This window comes from Rattus norvegicus, chromosome 7, assembly GCF_021556685.1.
Source record: "Rattus norvegicus strain SHRSP/BbbUtx chromosome 7, alternate assembly SHRSP_T2T, whole genome shotgun sequence".
Taxonomy (NCBI): Eukaryota; Metazoa; Chordata; class Mammalia; order Rodentia; family Muridae; genus Rattus; species Rattus norvegicus.
Genome location: NC_141540.1, coordinates 89795895 through 89820544, shown reverse-complemented (window position 1 = coordinate 89820544; position 24650 = coordinate 89795895). Strand labels below are relative to the sequence as shown.

General features: G+C 36.3%; 1 pseudogene; it reads left to right on the top strand.

Annotated features, from left to right (window-relative positions):
- LOC148004789 (SNW domain-containing protein 1 pseudogene) overlaps positions 1-24315 on the top strand; it is a 157609-nt pseudogene extending 133294 nt beyond the window's left edge.
- Positions 24316-24650: the final 335 nt, after the last annotated feature.

Genomic DNA, 24650 nt, shown 5'->3' with positions numbered 1-24650 from the left:
AGAAAGTTTAGGTAAGAGAAGAGATCTAAGAATAATGCAAGGAACTTCCTTGGGAGAAGAATATAGAATAAATTTTATGGGAAAGTCTCTGGATGGTCTTTCCTTCAGTATCTGCTCCACTCTCTGTCCCTATATTTCCTTTAGACAGGAACAATTGTGTGTTAATAGTTTTGAAATGGGTGAGTGGCCCCATCCCTCAACTGGGGGCCCTGCCTAACCTCTGGATTTGGTGTCTACAGGTTCTCTCTCTCCTTTGTTGGATAATGTCATCCCCATTGGGTCCTGGGAACCTCTTGCTTCCCTAGCATCTGGAACTTTCTAGTGGTTACCCCCAGTTCCCCATTCTGCCTGGCTACACACCTCTGTTCTATTTCCTTCCTGAGTCTTTGTATTTCTCTCCCTTCTTCTCCTATACCTGATCCTGCCGCCTTTCCCCACCTCTCCAAAAGAACTCAAGAAGTTTGACTCCAAAGAACCAAATAACCCTACATTTAAAAAAGAGAGAGAGAGAGATTAGAGCTAAACAAAGAATTCTCAACTGAGGAATCACGAATGGCAGAGAAGCACTTAAATGTTCAACATCCTTAGTCATCAGGGAAATGTAGGTAAAAAAGACCCTAACATTCCCCTCACACTAGTCAGAATGGCTACGATCAAAATCTCAGGTGACAGCAGATGGTGGCGAGAATGTGGAGAAAGAGGAAACTCCTCCATTGCTGGTGCAATTACAAGCTGGTAAAACTACTCTAGAAATCAGTCTGGCAGTTCCTTAGAAAATTGGAAATACTTTTATCTGAGCACCCAGCTATACCACTCCTTGAGTATATGCCCAAAGATACCCTGAACTTCTTGAGTAACCAAGAATCACTATGTAGATAGTCCAGACACCTAGTATAAAGCCAAACACCCATACTGGTCTTTAAAAATAAAGTATCAATAAATTGATTTCCAATATTCTGCTATAGTCTTAACAAGGCACCATCAGAAAGGCTTCTCCAATAGTAGAAGACCCACAGATGCAGAAAACCACAGCTACACATTATGTAAAGGGAGTATCTAAATGAGAAGTCTCCATTAAATGCTTCCTTACAGAGCTCATGGAATCACATTTAAAAGAAACCATAAAGATTGTAAAAAGTCAGAGAGGATGAAAGATACAAAGAGAACAAGTTGCTCTGAATCAACTAACAAAGGCATCTGTGGGTTCACAGAGAGTGAAACAGCAAGCCCAGGGTTTACTTGGATCTGATATATATATATATATATATATATATATATATATATATATATATATATATATATATATATATATATTCTATGATATATATATATGATATATATATTCTATAGTTAGCTAGACATTATATTTTCATGAGACTTATTACCATGAGAAAGAGTGGGTTTTTGACTCTTGTTCTACTCTTATGCTTTATCTCATATGGACAGGTTGCTGTATTCAATGTCATTATAAATGATGCATTTTATTTTATTTTGCCATGTTTGGTTGTTATCACTTCTCTTAAAAGAAATAGGAATGGATCCAGAGGGAAGGAGACTTCAGTAGAAACTGGGAGGGATACAGGGAATAAAGACTTTAACCACAGTATATTTTATGAGAAAAGAATCTATTTTCAATAAAAGCAAAACAAGAAAAAGAAAGGAAAGAGGGAAGGAAGGAAGAGAGAAAAGAAAAGAGAAAAATAATCTGAGAGAGCCATGAAGAAAATGAGTATGCAGCATTCTTCCAGAAAACAGGTTTCCCTTCTGTTTCTGCCTACAGGTTCCTTCCCTGACTTGTATTAATGATGGATTGCGATTATTAAATCCAAGCCCAAAAATCCTTTTTTAACTACCTTTTTCATTGCTGTGAAGTGACATCATGACTAAGGTAACTTATAGAAAAAAAGGTCTATGGGGGTTACAGTATCAGAGGGAGGGCTTATGACAATCATGGCAGGGACTGGTTTATAGCCTGGAACCTCCCTGAAATATATTTATATGAGCTTTGATTCATTGGTGTTCTTTGTTAAATAAGGCTTTCTTTATTTAAAGAGAGGACATTACTTAGGCCCTTCCTCTTCATATGTTTGAGGTTTAACTGGATGGAGTCTTGCCCTGAGGGCACACTATTTAATTCATTTGCATCCCTTAAATGTCTCCTCTCCTTGAGCACAAGACTTAGCTCCAACATTCAATGTCTTGCTGCCCTTTCCTCCTCCTCCTCCTCCTCCTCCTCCTCCTCCTCCTCCTCCTCCTCCTCCTCCTCCTCCTCCTCCTCCTCCTCCTCCTCCTCCTCTCTTCTTCTTCTTCTTCTTCTTCTTCTTCTTCTTCTTCTTCTTCTTCTTCTTCTTCTTCTTCTTCTTCTTCAAATTTTATACTTTGATTTATTCTTTCCCTGATTGCCCTTATTCTTTGAAGATCCACATAAGAGTAATGACTAATAACCATGTGACAAAATAAATATTAGGTTATCTTGTAATCTCTGACAAGAGAAATAGTTCAAAACTTTTCAACTTAGCACTAGGCAAATTCTTAGGATGAAGATGAAAAGCAGGTTCATTGTTGCCAAAATTTTATAAGCAAGGTCTGTTGCCCAGTTGGTAGTAGTGTTTCCTACTGCAACCACTTGAGCTTGGCTTACAGCGTCAATATTTCTCTTACTGATACTGTCTTCCTAGGTCACAGGAGTATGACTTTTTAAGCCATAGTTTGAGAGCTCAACTGCTTTCCTTGTCCAAAGTTCTAAAGCCTCCCACATATCTTCCAAGAACAGCATGTTTTGGCCTGTCAAAACAGTAACCACACTCTGGTACAAACTTCAATCTTAGATACTTGTTTCTTGCTGTGAAGAAATACTTGATAAAGAGATACTTACACGATGCAGAGAGGTTTTAGAAGAGCCTTTCAATTTCAGAGGGAGAGTCAGTGATCAGCGTGGTAGTGAGGATGGCAGCGATGAATAAAGGAGCTAGGCATATTTTTAGAATAGTCACAAAGTTTATACATTGAGATAGAGAGAAACAGAGAGAGAAAGATAAAAACACACAGAGCCAGAGACAGATAGATACAGAGACAGTGAGATGGACACAGAGAGACAGACAGACAGACAGACAGACAGACAGACAGACAGACAGACAGAACTTACTCATAAGAGCACAGACTGTGGACTTTAAAAACCTCAAAGCCCAAGTCCAATGATAGACCCAATTTTAATATTTCCTAAATGGTTTCACCAAGTGATAACTTAGTCTAAGGCCACATATAAGACCCTATGAAACAACCATCAAACATTTTCTCCCAAAGTTACTTTGGTCTTGGTGGTTTATAAATTAGTAGGAACCCTAACTAAAATATACAGCATACTGTAAAATACTTATCATTTAGGCAACAGCATAGAGAACATTAAAAGATAATTATAACCTTTGCTATTATTGTCACATAACAAAAGCAACACTTTTTTTAAATTTTATTTTTCTTGGATATGTTATGTACTTACATTTCAAGTGTTATTCCATTTTTCCCCTCTCCCATACCCTCTCCCTTCTTCTCTTGCTTCTTTGAGGATGTATCCACTCCTACCTCAACACCCTAGCATTCCCCTACATTGGGGAAAGGAGTCTTCCCAGGACCAAGAGCTTTTCCTCCTATTGATGTTGAGCAATGCCATCCTCTGCAACATATGTGGCTGGAGTCATCGGTCCATCCATGTGTACTCATTGGTGATTTAGCACGTTCAGCATTTTCAGTCTTTTCTCTAACTCCACCACTGGGGTCACTTTGTTTAGTTCAATGGTTAGCTGCAAGCATCCTCATCTGTATTAGAAGGGCTCTGGCAGAGCCTCTCAGGAGATACCCACATCTGGCTCCTATCAGCAAGCACTTCTTGGCATAAGCAATAGTGACTGTTTGGTGACTGCATATGGGATGGATTCACAGGTGGGGCAGTTTCTGGATGACCTTTTCTTCAGTCTCTGCTCCACTCATTATCTCTATATTTCTTTCCAAGAGTATTTTCTTCTCCATCTAAGAAGGACTGAAGCATCCATATTTTGGTCTTCCTTCTTCTTGAGCTTCATATGATCAGTGAATTTTTTCCTTAGGTATTCCAAACTTTTAGGCTAATATACACTTATCATTGAGAGCATACTACTGGCTAGTTTTGTGTTTCAACTTGACAAATGCTGGAGTTATCACAGAAAAGGAGCCTCAGTTGTAGAAATGCTTTCATGAGACCCAGCTGTAAGGCATTTTCTCAAATAGTGGTCAAGGTAGGAGGACCCAGCCCATTGTGGGTGGTGCTGTCCCTGCGCTGGTGGTCTTGGGTTCTATAAGAAAGCAAACTGAGCAAGCCAGGGGAATCAAGCCAGTAAGTAACATCCCTCTATGGCCTCTGCCTCAGCTTCTGCTTCCTGCTCTGCTTGAGTTCCAGTCCCGACTTCCTTTGGTGATGAACAGCATCAAAGTAAGCTGAGTAAACCCTTTCCTCTCCAACTTGCTTCTTGGTCATGATGTTTGTGCAGGAATAGAAACCCTGACTAAGATACATACCAAGTTTGTTCTTTTGTGACTGAGTTACCACACTCAGGATGATATTTGCTAGTTCTATACATGTGCCTGAGAATTTCATGTAGTAATGTTTTTAATAGCTTAGTACTATTCCATTTTGTAAATATACCACATTTTCTGTATCCATTTCTCTGTTGAAGGACATCTGGGTTCTTTCCAGCTTCTGGCTATTATAAATAAGGCTACTATGAACAGAGTAGAGCATGTGTCCTTGTAATATGTTGGAGCATCTTTTGGATGTATTCCTAGGAGTGGTGTAGCTGTGTTTTCAAGTAGTACTATGTCTAATTTTCTGAGGAACCTACAGACTGATTTCCAGAGTGGTTGTACCACCTTGCAATCACACCAACAGTGGAGGAGTGTTCCTAATTCTCCACATCCTTACCACCATCTAATGTCACCTGAGTTTTTGATCTTAGTCATTCTGACTGGTGTGAGGTGGTATCTCAGGTTTGTTTAGATTTGTGTTTCCCTGATGACTAAAAATGTTGACCATTTCTTTAGGTGCTTTCTGTTCTATTAGTTTCACTGCATCTGGTTTTATGTGGAGGTCTTTGATCTACCGGACTTGAGCTTTGTACAGGAGATAAAAATGGGTCAATTTGATTTTCTTCTACATGCTGACCAGCACCATTTTTTTGAACATGCTGTCTTTTTTATCCATTGGACTGTTTTAGCTACTTTGTCAAAGATCAATTGACAATAGGAGTATGGGTTCATTTCTGGGTCTTAAATTCTATTCCAATGATCTCCCTGCCTGTCTTTGTACCAATAACAGTTTTTTGTTTTTTGTTTTTTTTTAATCACTATTGCTCTGTAATACTGCTTGAGGTCAGGGATGGTGATTCCCCTAGAAGTTCGTTTATTGTTGACAATGGTTTTTGCTATCCTACGTTTTTTGCTTTTCCAAATGAATTTGTAAATTGCTTTTTCTAACTCTATGAAGAATTGAGTTGAAATTTTGATGAAGATTGCATTGAATCTGTAGATTGCAATCAGAAAAATGGCCATTTTTCCTATATTAATCCTGCCAACCCATGAGCATGGGAGATCTTTCCATCTTCTGAGACACCCTTGAATTTCTTTGTTCAGAGACTTGAAGTTTTTGCCATACAGATCTTTCACTTGCTTGGTTAAAGTCACATCAAGAAATTTTATATTATATTTTTTTGCTCGTGTGAATGGTGCTGTTTCCCTAATTTCTTTCTCAGCCTTGTTATCCTTTAAGTAGAGGAAGGCTACTGAGTTGTTTGAGTTAACTTTATACCCAGCCACTTTGTTAACGTTGTTTATTAACTATAGGAGTTCTCTGGTGGAATTTTGGGGATCACTTAAGTATGTTATCATATCATCTGCAAAGAGTGATTTTTTTGACTACTTCTTTCCAATTTGTATCCCTTTGACCTCCTTTTGTTGTCTGATTGCTCTGGCTAGGATTTTGAGTGCTATATTGAATAAGTAGGGAGAGAGGGCAGCTTTGTCTAGTTCCTAATTTTAGTGGGATTGCTTCAACTTTCTCTCCATTTAGTTTGATGTTGGCTACTGTTTTGCTGTATATTGCTTTTACTACCATTAGGTACGTGCCTTGAATTCCTGATCTTTCTTTGACTTTTATCATGAAGGGATGTTAAATTTTGTCAAATGCTTTCTTAGCATCTAATGAAATGATCATATGTTTTTTTCCATGAGTTTTTTTATATAGTGGATTATGTTAATGGATTCCCGTATAATGAACCATCCTTCCGTCCCTGGAATGAAGCCTACTTGATAGTGATGGAGGCTCATTTTGATGTGTTTTTGGATTCAGTTTGTGAGAATTTTATTGAGTATTTTTGCATTGATATTCATTCGGAAAATTGGTCTGAAATTCTCTTTCTTTGTAGGATCTCTGTGTGGTTTTAGAGAAATTGTGGCTTCAAAAAATGAATTGATAATTTTCCTTCTGTTTCTATTTTATGGAATACTTTGGTGTGTATTAGTATTATGTCTTCTTTGAAGGTCTGATAGAATTTTGCACTAAACCCATGTCCTTGTTTTGGTTGAGAAACTTAATGACTGCTTCTATTTCATTACGAGTTATGGGACTGTTTAGATGGTTTACTTGCTCCTGATTTAACTGTGGTACCTGGTATCTGTCTAGAAAATTGCCCATTTCATCCAGATTTTCCAGTTTTGTTGAATATATAGGCTTTTGTGATAGGATCTGAATTTTTTTTAATTTCCTCAGTTTCTCATGTCTTCCTTTTCATTTCTGATTTTATTAATTTGGATATTGTCTTTCTGTCCTCTGGTTAGACTGGCCAAGGGTTTGTCTATCTTGTTGATATTCTCAAACTGGTTTTGTTGATTCTTTGCATAGTTCTTTTTGTTTTTACCTGGTTGATTTTTAGATCTGAGTTTGGTTATTTCCTGCCATCTACTTCTCTTGGGTGTATATGCTTTTGCTTCTAGAGCTTTCAGGCATGCTGTCAAGCTGTCAGTGTATGTTCTATCTCCAGTTTCTTTTTACAGGCAGTCAGAGCTATGAGTTTTCCACTTAGTACTGCTTTCACTGTATCCCATAAGAATGAATATGTTGTGCCATCATTTTCATTAAATTCTAGAAAGTCTTTAATTTCTTTATTTCTTCCTTGAAAATTTTGTCATTGAGTGGATTGTTGTTTAGCTTCCCTGTGTGTGTGATCTTTCTCTTGTTTTTGTTAACGAAGACCAGCTTTATTCCATGGTGATCTGATAGGATGCTTGGGATTATTTCAATCTCCTTGTATCAATTGCTGCATGTTTTGTGACCAATTAAATGGTCAGTTTTGGAGAAGGTATCATGATGTGCTGAGAAGAAGATATAATCTGTTGTTTTAGAATGAAATGCTCTATAGATGTTTGTTTGATCCATTTGGTCCATAACTTCTGCTAGTTTCACTGTGTCTGTGTTTAGTTTCTGTTTCCGTGACCATTGATGAGAGTAGTATGTTGAAGTCTTCTTCTATTATTGGGTATGGCACAATGTATGCTTTGAACTTTAGTAAAGTTTCTTTTATGAATGTTGTTTCCCCTGCAGTTGGAGCATAAATGTTCAGAATTGAGTATGAAGTGTCCTTCCTTATCTTTTTTGAAAACTTTTGGTTAAAGTTAATTTTATTTGATATTAGAATAGCTTGTTTCTTGGGACCATTTGCTTGGAAAAGTATTTTCCCAGCCTTTTCCTCTGAGGTTGGGTCTGCCTTTTTCACTCAGGTGCTGTTTATATATCCAGTATGTTAGTCTATCTTTTTATTGGAGTATTGAGTTCAATGATATTAAGAGATGTTAAGTAATAGTGATTGCTTCCTGTTTTGTTGTTAAAGGTAGAATTACATTTGTATGGCTTTCTTCTTTTGGGTTTGTGGCAAGAAGATTATTTTCTTGCTTTTTCTAGGGTGTAGTTTCCCTCTTGTGTTAGAGTTTTCCATCTATTATCCTTTGTAGGGCAGGATTTGTGGAAAGTTTTGTGTATATTTAGTTTTGTCATAGAATATCTTGCATCTATGTTAATTGAGAGTTTTGCTGGACATAATAGCTTGGGCTTGCATATGTGTCCTCTTAGGGTCTGTATGATATCTGTCCGGGATCTTCTGGCTTTCATAGTCACTGTTGATAAGTCTGGTACAATTCTGATAGGTCTGCCTTTATATGTTACTTGACCTTTTTCCCTTACTGCTTTTAATATTCTGTGTTTTATGTATTTATTGTTTTGATTATTATGTGATAGGAGGAATTTCTTTTCTGATCCAATCTGTTTGGAATTCTGTAGGCTGCTTGTATGTTCATGTGCATCTCTTTCTTTAGGTTACAGAAGTTTTCTTCTATAATTTTGTTGAAGATATTTCTTGACCTTTAAGTTGGGAATCTTCGTTCTCTTCTATAACTATTATTCTTAGGTTTGGTCTTCTCATGTTTGTCCTGGATTTTCTGGATGTTTTGGGTTAGAAGCTTTTTCTGTTTTACATTATCTTTGACAATTGTATCAATGGTTTCTATGATATCTTCTGCCCTTGAGTATCTCTCATCAATCTCTTGTATTCTGTTGTCAATGTTTGAATCTATGACGCCTGATCTCTCTTCTAGGTTTTGTATCTTTTGGGTTGTCTCACTTTGTAATTTCTTTAATCTTTCTATTTCCATTTTTATATCCTGGATGGTTTTATTCAATTCTTTAACCTGTTTGGTTGTGTTTTCCTACAATTCTTTAAGGGATTTTGTGTGTGTGTGTGTGTGTGTGTGTGTGTGTGTGTGTGTGTGTGTGTGTTTCCTCTTTAAATCTTCTACTTGTTTACCTGTGTTGTCCTGTATTTCTTTAAGGAAATTATTTATATCCTTCTTAGAGTCTTCTATCATCATCATGTGATGTAATTTAAAATTGAAATCTTGCTTTTCTGGTGTGTTTGGGTATACAGTATTTGATGTGGTGGGAGTACTGATGATGCCAGTAATCTTGGTTTCTGTTGCTCAGTTTCCCACAATTGCCCCCTGCCATCTAGTTATCTCTGATGTTAGTTGGTCTTGCTGGCTCTGACTGGAGTTGGTCCCTCCTGTGATCCTGTGTGTTTGTGGTTTTAGAGGAAAGAGTGTTCCTAGGAAACCAACTCTCTCAGGGCAGGTTTTGGGTCTGAGAGCTGTGGGAAAGCCCCAACTCTGGGTGCACATTGTGACTGGAAGGGTCTTGTCTTAGGCTGCCCTGTGGCTCCCTCACCCCATGTGCTCTTAGCATGTCTCTCCTTGGACAGTCAATAGAGATAAAGTGGGGTTCCACCTGTGGGCTGTGGGATTAGAAGGGACAGCACTTCTGGCAGACCAGTTCTCTATGGGCAGGTTAGTTCTGGATGCAGATGGATATCATCAGGGTTCTGACCTAAGCCACCCTGCGGCAACAGCACTTGTGTACTCCTGGTGGGTCTCTCCTTGGACATCAATGGAGAGAGAAAGTTGGGTCCCACCTATGGTCTTAGGAGTGAGAGTGCCTCTAGCAGACCAGCTCTCTGCAGGCAGGTTTTGTATTAAAGGGCTGTGGAGCAGCACCAGCTCTGGATGCAGATGGAGACTGGAAGCAGCAACACAGTTTCTTCTCATGGCATCAACATATTTGACATATAATAGCATATAAATTATTTATAAATTTAAATTAGTTTCTTAGGTAGTAATACTTTTTCTAGTTCTGTCATTACATTCCATCATAACTTAAAAATATGCACCAGAAGCCAGGCATCATAGCACATGCCTTTAATGCCAGCATGCATCATGGATTTTTAACCTTCTTGAGATTTATCAAAATATTTTATTTAAGTATTTGTGAACTTTATTTTCCCAAGTTTTCCACACATAGGTCTAGCGATTTTTCTTAATATATATCTGTAAATATGTATATATATATGTATATATATATATTTGTGTGTGTGTGTGTGTGTGTGTGCACGCACACACAAGCTAGCATTTAATTAGTAACTGTTCTTTGGACTCTGACCTTCTTATTCATAAAATACTTGACTTTGTTTAATCATGTAATACCTGTCTTTGCCAACATATCTCACTTGTTCTCTCCTTATTGATTTTTCTCCCTTGAAGGACTGAACTAGTGGCCAGAAGTTAATGGTTTGAAATCAGTGTATTCAGATATTCAGATAAAATCTCAATTTTCACATAATGTTAATTACCAGCATAGTGTTTTCAATAACATCAGATTATATTTTTAAAATGTTCACTGGAGATCTAAAGGGAAGACAATAAATAATTTTGGATACTATCCTAATGTGCCAATAAACATCACAGTAGATATCATTAGCAGTAGTGATGATAATTATAATAAATTCGAGGTATATAGTAAGAAGAAAAGAATTGGTGAGAGAGCCATGAGTGTCACTTACTTTTGTTCTTGTTGATAATTGTCCTTTAGTATTCCCCTGACTGTTGCCTTCAGTATACTGAGGAAGTAGATTGCTATAGTTGTGATCAGATATACATTCTAGAAAAGAATGCTATGCTTTGAATAGGCCATTGATTCTTTCCCTATTCAATCTAGGACAATCTGCCCATGGAATACCTCAGTGTGCTAGGTCCTGCTACATCAACACAATCAGGAAAATTCCTACACCATAGTCACTTCCACAGGCCAATCTGATCTCAGATATTTGGGTGACCCTAGACTGTATAGATTTGTTGGTTTACTCTAAATAGGATGGTATATGTACAATATAAACATTTTATCTTGTGAAAGATTTCTTCTGAGGCAAATTGCTTATCTAGTTTTGATATATAAATATAAGACTTTACAAATTCTGTCTTTCTTTCTTGGCATCTCTATTTCCTTGTTTGACTATTTTCTGTTTGTCTCTTGCATAACTGCAGATGCAAAATTTTTACACTTCCAAACAATTGTCAAAACAGTTGTTCATATGTGACCTTAAGTCTATAAAATATAGTGAATATATTGATATGTTAGTTGGAAAATGCAGAAAATGTGAAAAGAATGCACAGAAAATCTCTAATTCTTATGACTCCTAGTTGAACAATGGCAGCAACTAAAAAAAAAAAGTCTTTCTCAGCACTTAGCCTGTTAACGTCATGTCAAATGCAAAGGATTTGGAGTGTCAGCACCTGATTAACCTAGGTTGTCTGTATTATAATCTCTAAGTGTCTGCTGTGTTCTGAATTCCTTTTAAAGAATAAAATGATTCAGTTTTGGTATGTCCAACTAATTTTTTGCTGTGGTCATGCATAGATTCAGGTCATCTATAGTTATAGCTTAAATATCTCTATTTAGTTTAAAAACTTACTGTCGTAATAGTCATCCATTACTTCTGTGGTGTTTCTTCTAAAGACAAACTTCCTCTTACTTCACTAAGAGGACTGAATGCCACAGGCAGTTCCTGACCAAATTACAGAGAGCAAATGACGTAAAACATGGAAATTTAGTTAACCCAAGACGATAGGCATTATATTCAAATCTGCTGATGTACTGTCTTCTCCACATTGTTACTGTCATTGAGGACTAATTTGCACAAACTTAGTAGGAATTGCAATCTTTCTTATGATTAAAACTGTTCAGATAAATGAAGTAAAATTTTAGTACATTCTTTTAAAACGTGGTTATTTTTCCCCCGGAATGGAGAATTTCATACACTGAAATGTGAATTTCTCTGCTTATTTTGTTTATTCAGTATATATTCCTTTTACGAAGCATTTAGAAATGGCTATAAAAGAAATTGGAAGTATTAAATCAAAAATAGAAAATTTACGACAAATTATGTATTAAATTTTTGCAAGCTAATGTAGTGAGTAATTTTTAGTGTTGTAATTCCCTATATTTAGTTCTTTCTATATTTAATTCCACTGTTCCCCAAATTTCTCTGTTTTCAGAATGCCCTCTTCTGACAGATAGTAATGTCCGGTATGTGATTCAACTTACTTCAATCTCCAAATCAGCTGTATCTCAGCAGTTCTCTATTTATACTGCGAATAAAATAAGAAGAAGAAAAAAATGCAGACAGGAAGTGATGGACCTCAGTGAAGCCTGAGTGATGTAGGTTAGATAGGAAGAATTCCTGACAAAGGATTTTAAACCTAACTGTGTTCTCGAGAGAAGTTATGCAATCTCTCTTAGATTGAGGTCTTTAAAAATAAAATGCACTTGCTATTTTTGGTGAATGGTCTAAGACTTTCTTGCTGAATACAGATGGTCTTGAATTTGCCCTCTAAAGCTGCAGGATTTATTTTTTAAGTTATATTTTGCATTTAACAAGAGTGAATTGGCCTCATTAGCTCCACTACTGGTTAGGTTGTGTATAACATGATAGAAAATACCATTTGGTGGATAATAGAATTTAAACTGAAAACATTTCTGACACTTTTAATTGGACAAGTGCTTTTTTAAAACATCCATTTACATCTCAGAATTACTAGTATGAATTTTGTGCTCTATCATTGAAAGATGTAACTCATACATAAGCTATGGGAAATGTCCACTTGCAGGTTTTACAAACTGTACACAATGTGAATGATTTATAGAACATATTTAATAGATACTGTTATGCTCTAATAGAAAGTTAAATAAATGTAACAAAAACTACTGTAAATGTAGTAGAGATATTATGCCTGGTATAATATATTTACTTAGATAATAGTCACCCTCCTATAAATTAACTATTTACAATAAAAGTGTTCTTGGGTAAGGTAAATTCTAAACCCCAGTTAAGCTCCAGGATGCTTTTGTTATTTAAAAGTACAGAGTTAATAAATTTGTGGAGAAAATGAAAATGTGAATTCTTCCATTCTATTTCCTCAGTGCATGCACTGCCTCATATTGGAAACCCAAAGATATTCAAGAAGTGAATAATTATAGAATAAAAATGGTTCTCCTTTACTCCCTACAGGACATAATGTCATATAATTATGTTTATGTACTATAGAAACTATGAAAATTAATGTTACTTAAGTCATCAATTGCTAGCTGTGTTTTTGTCCTACAAGAATTTTTAGATAATTAGAAATTTCCAAAAGTGTACTATTTAATGAGTAATTCAATTGCACTGAAGATTAATTAAACAATACAAAACTTAATAATAAAGATTCAGTAACAGTGTACTATCTTTTGTTTTTTTTAAGTTTAGAACCATATCATACTTAATTTTAAAAAATCCACAAAGTCTTATGACATGGATGGAACAGGTAATAAGCTTGTACATATGCTTATGTACTCATTTCCACATGAATGCAATGCAGGGATTAGAAGCTCCAGTAGTAGCAACTAATTTATTAGTATAGTTATTAACTTTATTTTGTAAAATGATTTTTACTAATATTCTAATTAGTTTCTCTTCCACCAATTCCTCCCAGATCCTCCCAACCTCTTCAAGTACCCAACTTGATTAGTGCAAGATTTTAATTATCACATTTTGAAGTTCACAGAAAGAAACATATATTTTACAAGAAAAATAATAATTTAATTCTGTTATTCATTGCATTTGCATAGTTTCATAATGAACTTTTTACATGTATTATGTGCTTTAATAAGAATAACAACCCATTACCCTCTCCTTTCCCTTTCACCTTTCCTCTTATACTTTCCAAATAAAACCTCTTCTCTTTATATATATATATATATATATATATATATATATATAGAGAGAGAGAGAGAGAGAGAGAGAGAGAGAGAAAGAGAGAGAGAGAGAGAGTGTGTGTGTGTGTGTGTGTGTGTGTGTGTGTTTATGTTTCTGTGCATTCTTGATTCCGTATATGGGCAAAACCACGTAATTAAGAAAGAACCAAACAATATGCTCAGATAACAAATCAATGAATATGAGCCAATTATTCCAAATCTGAGTAAATTTTCTAAATATTAAATAGACAAAGGTGATAGAAGATGTGTTAATATAATAACTGTATGAAGAAATATAATGAGAAATGGGTAACCCCTTTAATTAATGGTGCTGATTAAATTAGATATGCACATGTAAAAAATGAAATTACACCTAAATCTTCATGTATTAAAAGAATTCAAAATGGACCTTAATGTAAGCCATGAAATCTACTAGAAGAAAACAGAAAAAAAGTTCTTCCAGATATAGGTATAGGCAAGTAATTTCTGAAAAGAACTCTATAGGAGTTAACATCAAGAATGAATAAATAATGCAAAATTTTTTTATTAAATTAACTACTGAAATGAATAGAAAGCTTTTAAAAAAGAAACTCCAATAAACAAAAATACTTTCAAAAGTGGTCAATACCCTCAGTCATCATGGAAATAAAAATTGACAGTGCTTTTAAACCTCTGTATCATATCAGAACACTATAGGTGTGGTTTTGATGATAAGGTTCTGTTCCCCCAGTTAGTTGGTTCTTGATTCACCAATAAAGATGCTATTGGTCAAGAGTTGGGCATAATAGGTAGGACTTCCAGTTCCCAGCAGGCATGGTAGCAGATGCATGAGAGAGGAAAGGAGATTTTCACCAGGCTTCAGAGGGAGAAAATCCAACCAGCCATGTGAGATCTTGGGCAGAGGGCTCATAGGCCAATTCTCCAGGTAGAAGGTTGAGGTGCTAAGCTGGGAGTATTGGAAAGGACACGTCAGCCTCAGTGGGTTGGAGGTGCCCAGCAATTGAGCCAAAAAAGCAAGTTGAAACTGACTAAGGTGTCTCTGTTTATGTTTTTCATCTGCAGATCCATGGACTCTGGATGGGGGCTGGTAATTCACCCATTCCCAGAGCTTAGAGCAAGGTAGCAAAAGCTATATACCACAGACCACCATAGATTAAAGATGGACTTCAACAACAACTGAAACAGCAGAAAGCTCACAAATTTATGGAAACTAAACAAATCTCTAGTCACTGACCAGTTTTTTAGGAAGGAAATAAATTAAAGACTTTCAAATAAATAAAGAATTAAAGAATTCAATGAAAATGAAGGCACAGTATATCCAAACATGGACACAATGAAAGTAGTGCTGTGAGGAAAGTTCATAGCACTAAATGCTTTCACGAAGAGTTGTCATACTAGCAGTTTCAAAGCACATTTAAAATGGGCCATCCTCCCTTTCTCTCCCTCACTGCTTTCTTCAGTTGCCTTTTTTTCCTGTGCTGTTTTCCTGAGAGTTAGGTGTATCCTATATTTGACTTATTCTGTCAAATCATTCTCTGATTATTAATTTTATTTGCCTCATAATTAGATTTATTATTTTGAATTAAAGGTTTATCTATATTTCAGCATGAAGGATTAAAGGTGTGTACTAAGGGTGAATCTGTATCCCATTGTTATCAAACAGAACTTGGTCTTGAATCTGAGCCCTACCTAGAGTAGCCACACTGCTGGATTAAAATTTCTCTTCAAAAGTATACATCAACAAATCAAATAATCCAATTAAAAATGGTATCTGGTCTAAGCAGAGAATTCTGGACAAAGGAGTAGTGAATTACTGAGAAGTACTTAAAGAAATGTTCAACATCCTTAGTCATTAGGAAAATGCAAATCCAACCAATTCTGAGATTCCATTTTATACCTATCAGAATGGTTAAGATCAAAAACTCAAGAAACAGTTCATGTCAGGGGTGTAGAGCAAACAGAACCATCCCCCATTGTTTATGGGAGTGAAAACTTGTACAACAACTTTGGAAATCAATTTGTCAATTTCTCAGAAAATAGGGAAGAGATGTACTTGAAGAGCTAGCTGTACCATTCCTGGGCATATACCCAGGAGCTTCATCATTCCACAAGGACAATGTTCTTAACAGGTTTACTTGTAATAGCCAGAAACTGAAAACAATCTAAATGTCTTTCACCTGAAGAATTGATAAAGAAAATGTGGTACATTTACACATTGGGATATTATTGGCCATTCAAAACATTGTCATCACGAAATTTGCAGGCAAAGGGTTAGACTCAAAAAGATCATCCTAGGTGAGGTATTACAAAACATGAAAGACAAACATGATGTCTATTCACTTGTAAGTAGTTATTAGTTGTACAGTCCAGTATAACCATACTACAATCCACAGACACAAAGAAGCTAAGTAACAAGGAGGACCCAGGAGAGCACTCTGGGTCTCACTAAGAAAAGGAAATAGATTGTATATTGAGGGTGCATGAAAAGGAGGCGAATGGGTCGGGGAGGGAGAAAGGTGGGAACAAGAGGGATTAAGTGGAAGATTACACAGTGAGAGAGTACTAGGAGAGACAACAGGATTGGGCAGGGTGAATCTTGGGACTAGCTAGAAACCTAGGATAGCGGAAACTACCAAGAATAGTGATAACTTGACTTCTTTCTTTCGAATTTGTATTCCCTTGATATCCTTTTGCTCTCTTATTGCTGTAGCTAGTACTTCAAGTAATATATTGAATATAGGAAGAAAAAGAAAGAGAACAGCCTTGTCTTCTTCCTGAATTTAGGAGGATTGCTTTAAATTGCTTTCCATTTAATTTTATGTTGGCTATTGGCATGTTGTATATTGCTTTATTATGGTTAGGTATGTACCTAAGCTGAATCTCTCCAAAACTTTTAACATAAAGGTAAATTGCATTTTTGCACTATGTGGAAAACTTTCTCAGCACCTAATGAAATGATTGTGTGATTTTTTTCCCTTGAGTTTTCTTATATAGTAGATATTTTCATATATTGCACCATCTCTTCATCCTTGGGATAAAGCATAATTGATCATGGTGAATGACATTTTTGATTTATTCTTGAATTTGGTATGTGAGAATTTTATTGAGTGTTTTTTTGTCAATGTTCATAAATGACATTAGTTGGAAGTTTTCTTTCTTTGTTGCACCTTTGCGGTTTTGGTATCAGGGTAACTTTGGCCTCATAGAATGATGTTGGTAGTGTTCCTTCTGTTTTTATTTTGTAGAATATTTGAGGATATTGGTAGAAAGTCTTCTGTTTATGTCTGGTAGAATTCTGTACTGAAACCATCTGGCCCAGTGCTTTCTTTGGTTGGGAAGTTTTTTTTTTTTTTTTTTGGTTATTTTTTTTTTTGGAGCTGGGGACCGAACCCAGGGCCTTGCGCTTCCTAGGTAAGCGCTCTACCACTGAGCTAAATCCCCAGCCCCGGGGAAGTTTTTTTAATGAGTGTTTCTATTTCCTTAGTAGCAATGGAGAATTTTTATATATTTTACCTGATCTTGATTTAATTTGTTATGTGGTATCTATCTAGAAAATCATCCATTTCATTTAGATTTTCTAGTTTTGTCATGTATATAGGCTTTTGAAGTAAGAACTGATGATTTGTTTTATTTCCTCAGTTTCTGTTTTTAAATATCCCCTTTCATTTTTTATTTTCTTAATTTGCATACTGTCTCTCTCTAAATTTTAGTTATTTCGGTTAAAGGTTTGTCTATCTTGATTTTCTCAAAGAACCAAGCTCTTTGTTTTGTTAACTATTTGTATTTTTCTCTGTTTCAAACTATTTCTTGCCATATACTCCTCTTGGGTGTGTTTACCTCTATTTGTTCTAGAGCTTTGAGATGTGCTCTTAAATTTCTAGTACAATATCTTTCCAATTTTTTTATGAAGGCACTTAATGCTATGAACTTTCCTCTTAATACTGAATTTTTGTGTCTATTTTGTGTATTTTGTGTCTTCATTTCATTTCATTGAATTCTAGAAAGGCTTTAATTTTGTTCTTTATGTCTTCCCTATCCAAGTTACCTTTGAGTGAAGAGTTGTTCAGTTTCTATTAGTGTATAGACTTTCTGATGTATCTGTTGTTGAAGTCCAGCCTTAGTTCATAGTTATCTGATAGAATGCAAGAAGCAGAAAGACAAGGCATCAAGTGAGGGATAGGGTTGCTATCCTACAGTCAAAACTCTGACCTATAATTCTTTCTGCCTTAAAGAAATGCAGGGATGGAAATGGAGGAGAGCCTGAGGAAAAGAAGGTCCAGCAACAGGCCCAAAGTGGGATCCACCAGCTCAAGGGGAGGCCTCAAGATCTGACACCATTCCTGAGGCTATTGGGTGTTCACAAAGAAGGGACCTATCATTGCTACCCTCCAAAAATGACCCAACAAGCAGCTGAAAGAGTTAGATGCAGACATGTACACCCAACCAGTGAACAGCTATTGACCCCTCTGGTTGAATTAGGGAAAAGTTGGAGGAAGCTGAGGAGGATCTTGTAGAAGGATCAGCAGTCTCAATTAACCTGCATCCCTGAGATCTCTCAGACACTAGATCACCAACCAGACAGCATACACCAGTTGAGATGAGACCTATAACACATATAGAGCAAAAAATTCCTGGATCTGGTTTCAGTCAGAGAAGATGTACCTAACTTTCAAGAAACTGGAGGCCCCAGGAAGTTTAGAGATCTGGTGGCGTGTTTGGGGTTGGGATATCCTTGTAGAGACATAGGGGTGGGGATGGTGAGGAGGTATGGGATGTGGAACTCTTGTGGCAGTGGGCCAGGAGGGGAATAAAATCTGGAGTGTAAAAATAAATAAATAAATTAAATTTTGGTCACAAATCATTAGGAAATCTGGGATACTCTAAAAAACATCTAACCTAAGAATAATAAGAATAGAGTATGAGGCGCCCCACCCATCTCCAAGGACCAGAAAATATTTTCAACAAAATCATAGAAGAAAAGTTCTCTATCCCAAAGAAAAAGATGGCTATAAACGGACAAGAAGCTTACAGATTGGACTAGAAAAGCAAATCATTCTACCACATAATAATCAAAACTCGTAATGTACAGAACAAATAGAGATTATTAAAAGCTGAAAAGAAAAAAGGCCAAGTAACACACAAAGGCAGACCTATCAAAATTACAACCTGCATCTCAACAGTCACTAAAAGCAAGAAGGGCCTGAAGAGATGTTTTTCAGCCTCTAACAAACCGCAGATACCAACCTAGATGAGTACACCCTGCAATATTCTCAATCATCATAGATGGTGAAAAAAAATTCTAGGATAAAACCAAATTTAAGCAATATCTATCCACACATCTAGCCCTACAGAAAATACTAGAAGGAAAACTCAAACCCAAGGAAATTAAATACACCCAAGAATACACAAGAAATAAGTATTCCACACCAGCCAAATTAAAATAAGGGAAACACACACAAACACTTACACGCACACTATCATCATCAACATAACAGGATATAAAAATCATTGTCATTAACATCTCTCAAGAGGAAGAGACTCAATTCCCCAGTAAAAAGACACAGGGTAACAGAACAGATGCTAAAACAGGATCCATCATTTTGTTATATACAAGAAACCAACCTCAGCAACAAAGACAAACATTACCTCAGAGTAAAGGGATGGAAATTTTTTTTCTAGGCAAATGGTCTCAAGAAGCAAGCTGAATTAGCCATTGTAATATCTAACAAAACAGATTTTCAACCAAAATTAATCAAAAGATAATGATACTTCATATTCATCAAAATAAAAATCTACCAAGATGATATTTCAATATTGAACATCTGTGCCCCCAGTACAAGGACATAAAAAGAAATAATACTAAAGCTTAAATCCCATTTTGCAACCTATACATTAATAGTGGGAGATGTCAACACCCTATTCTCACCAATGGACCAGTCATTGAGATAGAAACTAAACAGAGAAATAATGAAACTAACCAACATTGTGAACCATATGAATGCAGCAGATATCTAAAAAACATTTCAGCCAAACACAAAAGGATATACTTCTCAGTACCTCACAGAATATAAAAACAGACTATATAGTAAGTCACAAAGCAAGCTTCAGTAGAGACAATTGAAATAAATACTGGTATCTTATTAGACCACCATGGATTCAACAACAACAGAAATGAAAGAAAGTCTACACACTACTTGAAACTGGACAACTCGCTACTCAATGATCACTGAATCAGGGAAGAAAAAAATGAGAAAAATTAAAGACTCTCTGAAATTCAATGAAAATGAAGGTACAACATACCAAATTTATGGAATACAATGAGAGAATTGCTAAGAAGAAAGTTCAAAGCTCTAAGTGCCTTCATAATGAAATTTGAGAGTTCTCATTGAAGCAATTAAAATGTCCACCTGAATGCTCTAGAAAGAAAAGAAGCAAAGACACCCAAAAAGAGTAGAGAGACCGAAATAATCAAACTCAGGACTGAAATGAATGAATTAGAAATAAAGAGAACAATATGAAGAATCAACAAAATGAAGAGCTTGTTGTTTGTGAAATTCAAGATAACAAACCCTTAGCCAAACTAACTAAAATGCAGAAAGTATCCAAATTAACAATATCAAAAATGAAAAGGAAGGCATAACAACAAAAATGGAAGAAATTAAAACATCAGATCTAAAAATGGATGATTTTTCTAGATAAATACCACTACTAACGTGAAATGCTGATCAAGTAAACTATTTAAATAGTCTATAACCCATCAAGATAGAAAGAGTCCTTAAAAGTCTCCAAATCAAAGAAAAAGGGGCAGGGGGGCAACATGGTTTTGGCATTGAGTCCTAAAAAACATTCAAAGAAATGCTAACACCACTACTCCTCAAATTATTCCATAAAATAGAAATGGAAAGAAAATTGACAAACTCAGTCTCTGAGACCATAGTCATCATGATACTAAAACAACACAAACACTCAACAAATAATGAGAATTTCAGACTAATATTTCTTATGATCATTGATGCTAAAATACTCAACAAAATGTTTGCAAACTGAATTGAAGAACACAACAAAAGACCACCCACTATGATCAATTAGGCTGCCTTTCAGGGATGAAGGAATGATTCAGTACGTGAAAATACATCAGTGTAATATACTGTATAAACAAACTGAAAGAAAAAAATCACACGATCATTTCATTAGATGCTGAAAAAGACTTTGCTAAAATCCAAAATCACTTCACATTAAAAGTCTTGGAGAGATCAAGGATACAAGGTGTATACCTAAACATAACAACAGAAGTCCACAGCAAGCCAATAGCAAACACCAAACTAAATGGACAGGAACTGAAAGAAAATACACTAAAGGCATAGACAAGGCAAGGCTGTCCACTCTGCACATATATCTATTAAACAGAGTACTTCAAGCTCTAGCTTAAACAAGAAGACAACCAACCAAAGGAGATAAAGGGGATACAAATAGGAAGAGTAAGTCAAGGTATTGCTATTCCCAGATAATATCATAGCATATATAAGTGACCTTAAGATGTCTACTGGGGAATTCATAGAGCTGCTAAACACCCCCAGCAAAGTGTCTGAATACAAAATTAACTCAAAAAAATCAGTAGCCCTCTTTTATACAAACAATAAATAGAAATTTATTGGAATTCAGGGAAATAATACCCTTCATAATAGCCATAAATAATATAAAATAACTCAGTGTAACTCTAAGCTAGCAAATGAAATACCTGCATTATAAGAACTTCAAGTCTCTGACCAAAGAAATTGAAAAAGATATCAGAAGGTGTGAATATCATGCATGCTCATTGATTAGTACAATTAAAATAAGGAAAATGGCCATCTTGGCAAAGGCAATCCATAGATTCAGTACAATTCCCATCAAAATTGCAACACAATCTTTTACAGACCTTGAAAAAATTATTTCCATGTGGAAAAACAATGTTTTAGGGTAGCTAAAAACAATCCTGTACGATAACAGGACTTCTGGAGATATCACCATCCCTAATTTCAGGAAGTACTACACAACACCAGTAATGAAGACATATGGGGTTGGGTAGAAAAATAGACTGATGAATGGAATAGAACTTAGAACTGAACACACATATGTCTGGACATATGATATTTGACAAAGAAGACAAAAACCATACTAAGAAAGGAGAAAAGAAAAGGAAAAAGAAAAGAAAGGATCCTCCACAGGTACTGTCTTATTGGATATCTCCATGTAGAAGAATGAAAACAAATCTACCTATACTACCTTCACAAAAAAACACATCCAAGTACACCAAAGGCCTTATCATAAAACAGGACATGCTAAATCTAATAAAAAGAAAGTGGGCTAATATCCACTTACCAGTGAGTGCATACTATAAGTGTTCTTTTGTGACTGGGTTACCTCACTCAAGATGATATTTTCTAGATCCATCTATCTGCCTAAAAATTTCATGAAGTATTGATTTTAATAGCTGAGTAGTACTCCATTGTGAAAATGTACCACATTTGCTATATCTATTCCTCTCTTGAAGGACATCTGGGTTCTTTCCAGCTTCTGGCTATTATACGTAAGGCTGCTATGAATTAAGTTGAGCATGTGTCTTTGTTGTATGTTGGAGCATCTTTTGGGTTTATGTCCAGGAGAGGTATAGCTGTGTCCTCAAGCAGCACTGTGTTCAATTTCCTGAGGAACCTCCAGATTGATTTCCAGAGTGGTTGTACCATCTTGCAATCCCACCAATGGAGGAGTGTTCCTCTTTCTCCACATCCTCACCAGCACCTGCTGTCAACTGAGTTTTTAATCTTAGCCATTTTGACTGGTGTGAGGTGGAACCTCTATGTGTTTTGATTTGCATTTCTCTGACAACTAAGGATATTGAACATTGATTTAGGTACTTCTTGGCCGTTCAATATTCCTCAGTTGAGAATTTTTGTTTAGCTCTGTACCCCATCCCATTTTTCACTAGGATTGTTTGGTTCTCTGGAGTCTAACTTCTGGAGTTCTTTATATATATTAGATATTAGCCTTCTATCATATGTAGGATTGGTTAAGATCTTTTCCCAATCTGTGGACTGCCATTTTATCTTATTGACAGTGTCCTTTGCCTTACAGAAACTTTGCAATTTTATGAGGTCCCATTTATTGATTCTTGATCTTAGAGCATAAGCCATTGGTGTTCTGTTCAGGAAATTTTCCCCTGTGCCTTAGTATTCAAGGCTCTTTCTCACTTTCTCTTCTATTAGGTTGAGTGTACCTGGCTTTATGTGGAGGGCTTTGATCCACTTGGACTTGAGGTTTGAACAAAAAGTATAAGAATGGGTCAATTTGCATTCTTCTAAGCTTTGATTTATACATTTCTGATTTCTCACATAAGTGATTTAACATTGTCCTCAGTAGTCTCTTTTATTTGCCATTACCATAGAATCCCAGTCTACCTCAAGAAATATCCTCCTCTTTCTTTTGTTGGTGTGGTGATTTGATTATGCTTGGGACAGTGTATGGATAGGAATGTGTGGCTTTGTTGGATGAGGTGTGCCACTCTGAAAGCAGGGCTTTCGAATATATATATCCAGAATTTAGATAAACAGGGTTATTTGAATGGTGAAAATGCAGAAAGACTGATTGGAGACTCTGAGATTCAAGATGAATAAGAAAATTCCCAGGGGACCACCTTCTCCTTTGCACCTGTAATGCACTCTCCTATTCCGAAGATGACTAGAAAAGAATAGCAAGAGTGGAAAGATACCACCTTGTGTTTCCAAATGGAAGAATTGAAAGGGTTATACTATTCCATTGGATAAATAGGTGGCTGGGGATGAAAGAGAACTGCAGCCTACACATATAAATGGAAATTTTGTGAAACTGACTGAGGCCCTAAACCTTGCTGATCAGAAGCTGTAGAAATGCAGCCCCAAATGGAGAAAAAAATAGCTCATAAGAAAAGGAGAATCAGGAAGAGAAACTTAGAGAAATGGCCCAGAAAGTAAGAAAAAGAATACCCATATGAGAAAAGAAGATGGAGAGGTCCCTGAAAGGGATGAAATCTGTCATGACAGGTGAAAAGAGAGGCGGCACTGCCAGAACCTTTCCAGGTTCTGATAAGTTTTGATCTGATAAGAGGTCAAAACTACAGAGAAATGAAAATCGAGTGTCAACAAAGTCATTGCTCTTTTTATGCCCAATCATCAAACGTCCAATGAAGTTCAGTATGAAAAGGCTTTTCAAAAGATATGCACAGGGTTTGCGGGTGGAGAAGATGGAAGTTACAATGTTTATGACCATCCCAGGAGAGGTGGGAAAGATATGGCTCAGAGTATCAGTAAAAATCTGGACAAGAACATACATGGTGATAACCTGGAAACCAGGATAAAAACTAGCATGTTTGTCCTTGATAAGGCATTTTCTGGTTCAGACCATAGACAGGGGGCTGGGAAGGAATCTGAGGAAGATCGTTTTGTTTGGACAAGTTTTTGGAAGAAGCAAAACAGCAGGGTGGGTCTAAAAGACTCTCCAAAAGTAGCCACCCCAGGGAACATGAGCATGAATGCAAGAAGCAAAGGAAGGAGTATATAGGCCTCTTGAAACTGAAGCTGACATACAGCAGAAGATTGCCTGTCTAGCTTCTCTGAGAGAAGATGCACCTAACCCTGGAAACACTCGAGACCCCAGAGAGTGGGGTGGCCCGGTGGGGTGGGCTGTGGTAGTGGGGAATGGGGACATCTTCTTGGAGACAAGAAGGAGGAGAAATGGATGAGGAACTATTGGAGGTCAGAAAGGGAGGGATATAAGGCCTGAACTGTAAAAAAAAAAAAAACAGATTGAAGATACAAAAAAAATTTTGACCGGCTGGTTTGGTTTCTTGGTGCTTAGCTTCTTCAATATATATATTGAGCCATTGGAGTTCTGTTTAGGAAATTTTCCCCAGTTCCAGTGAGTTTGAGACTCTTTCCTCCTT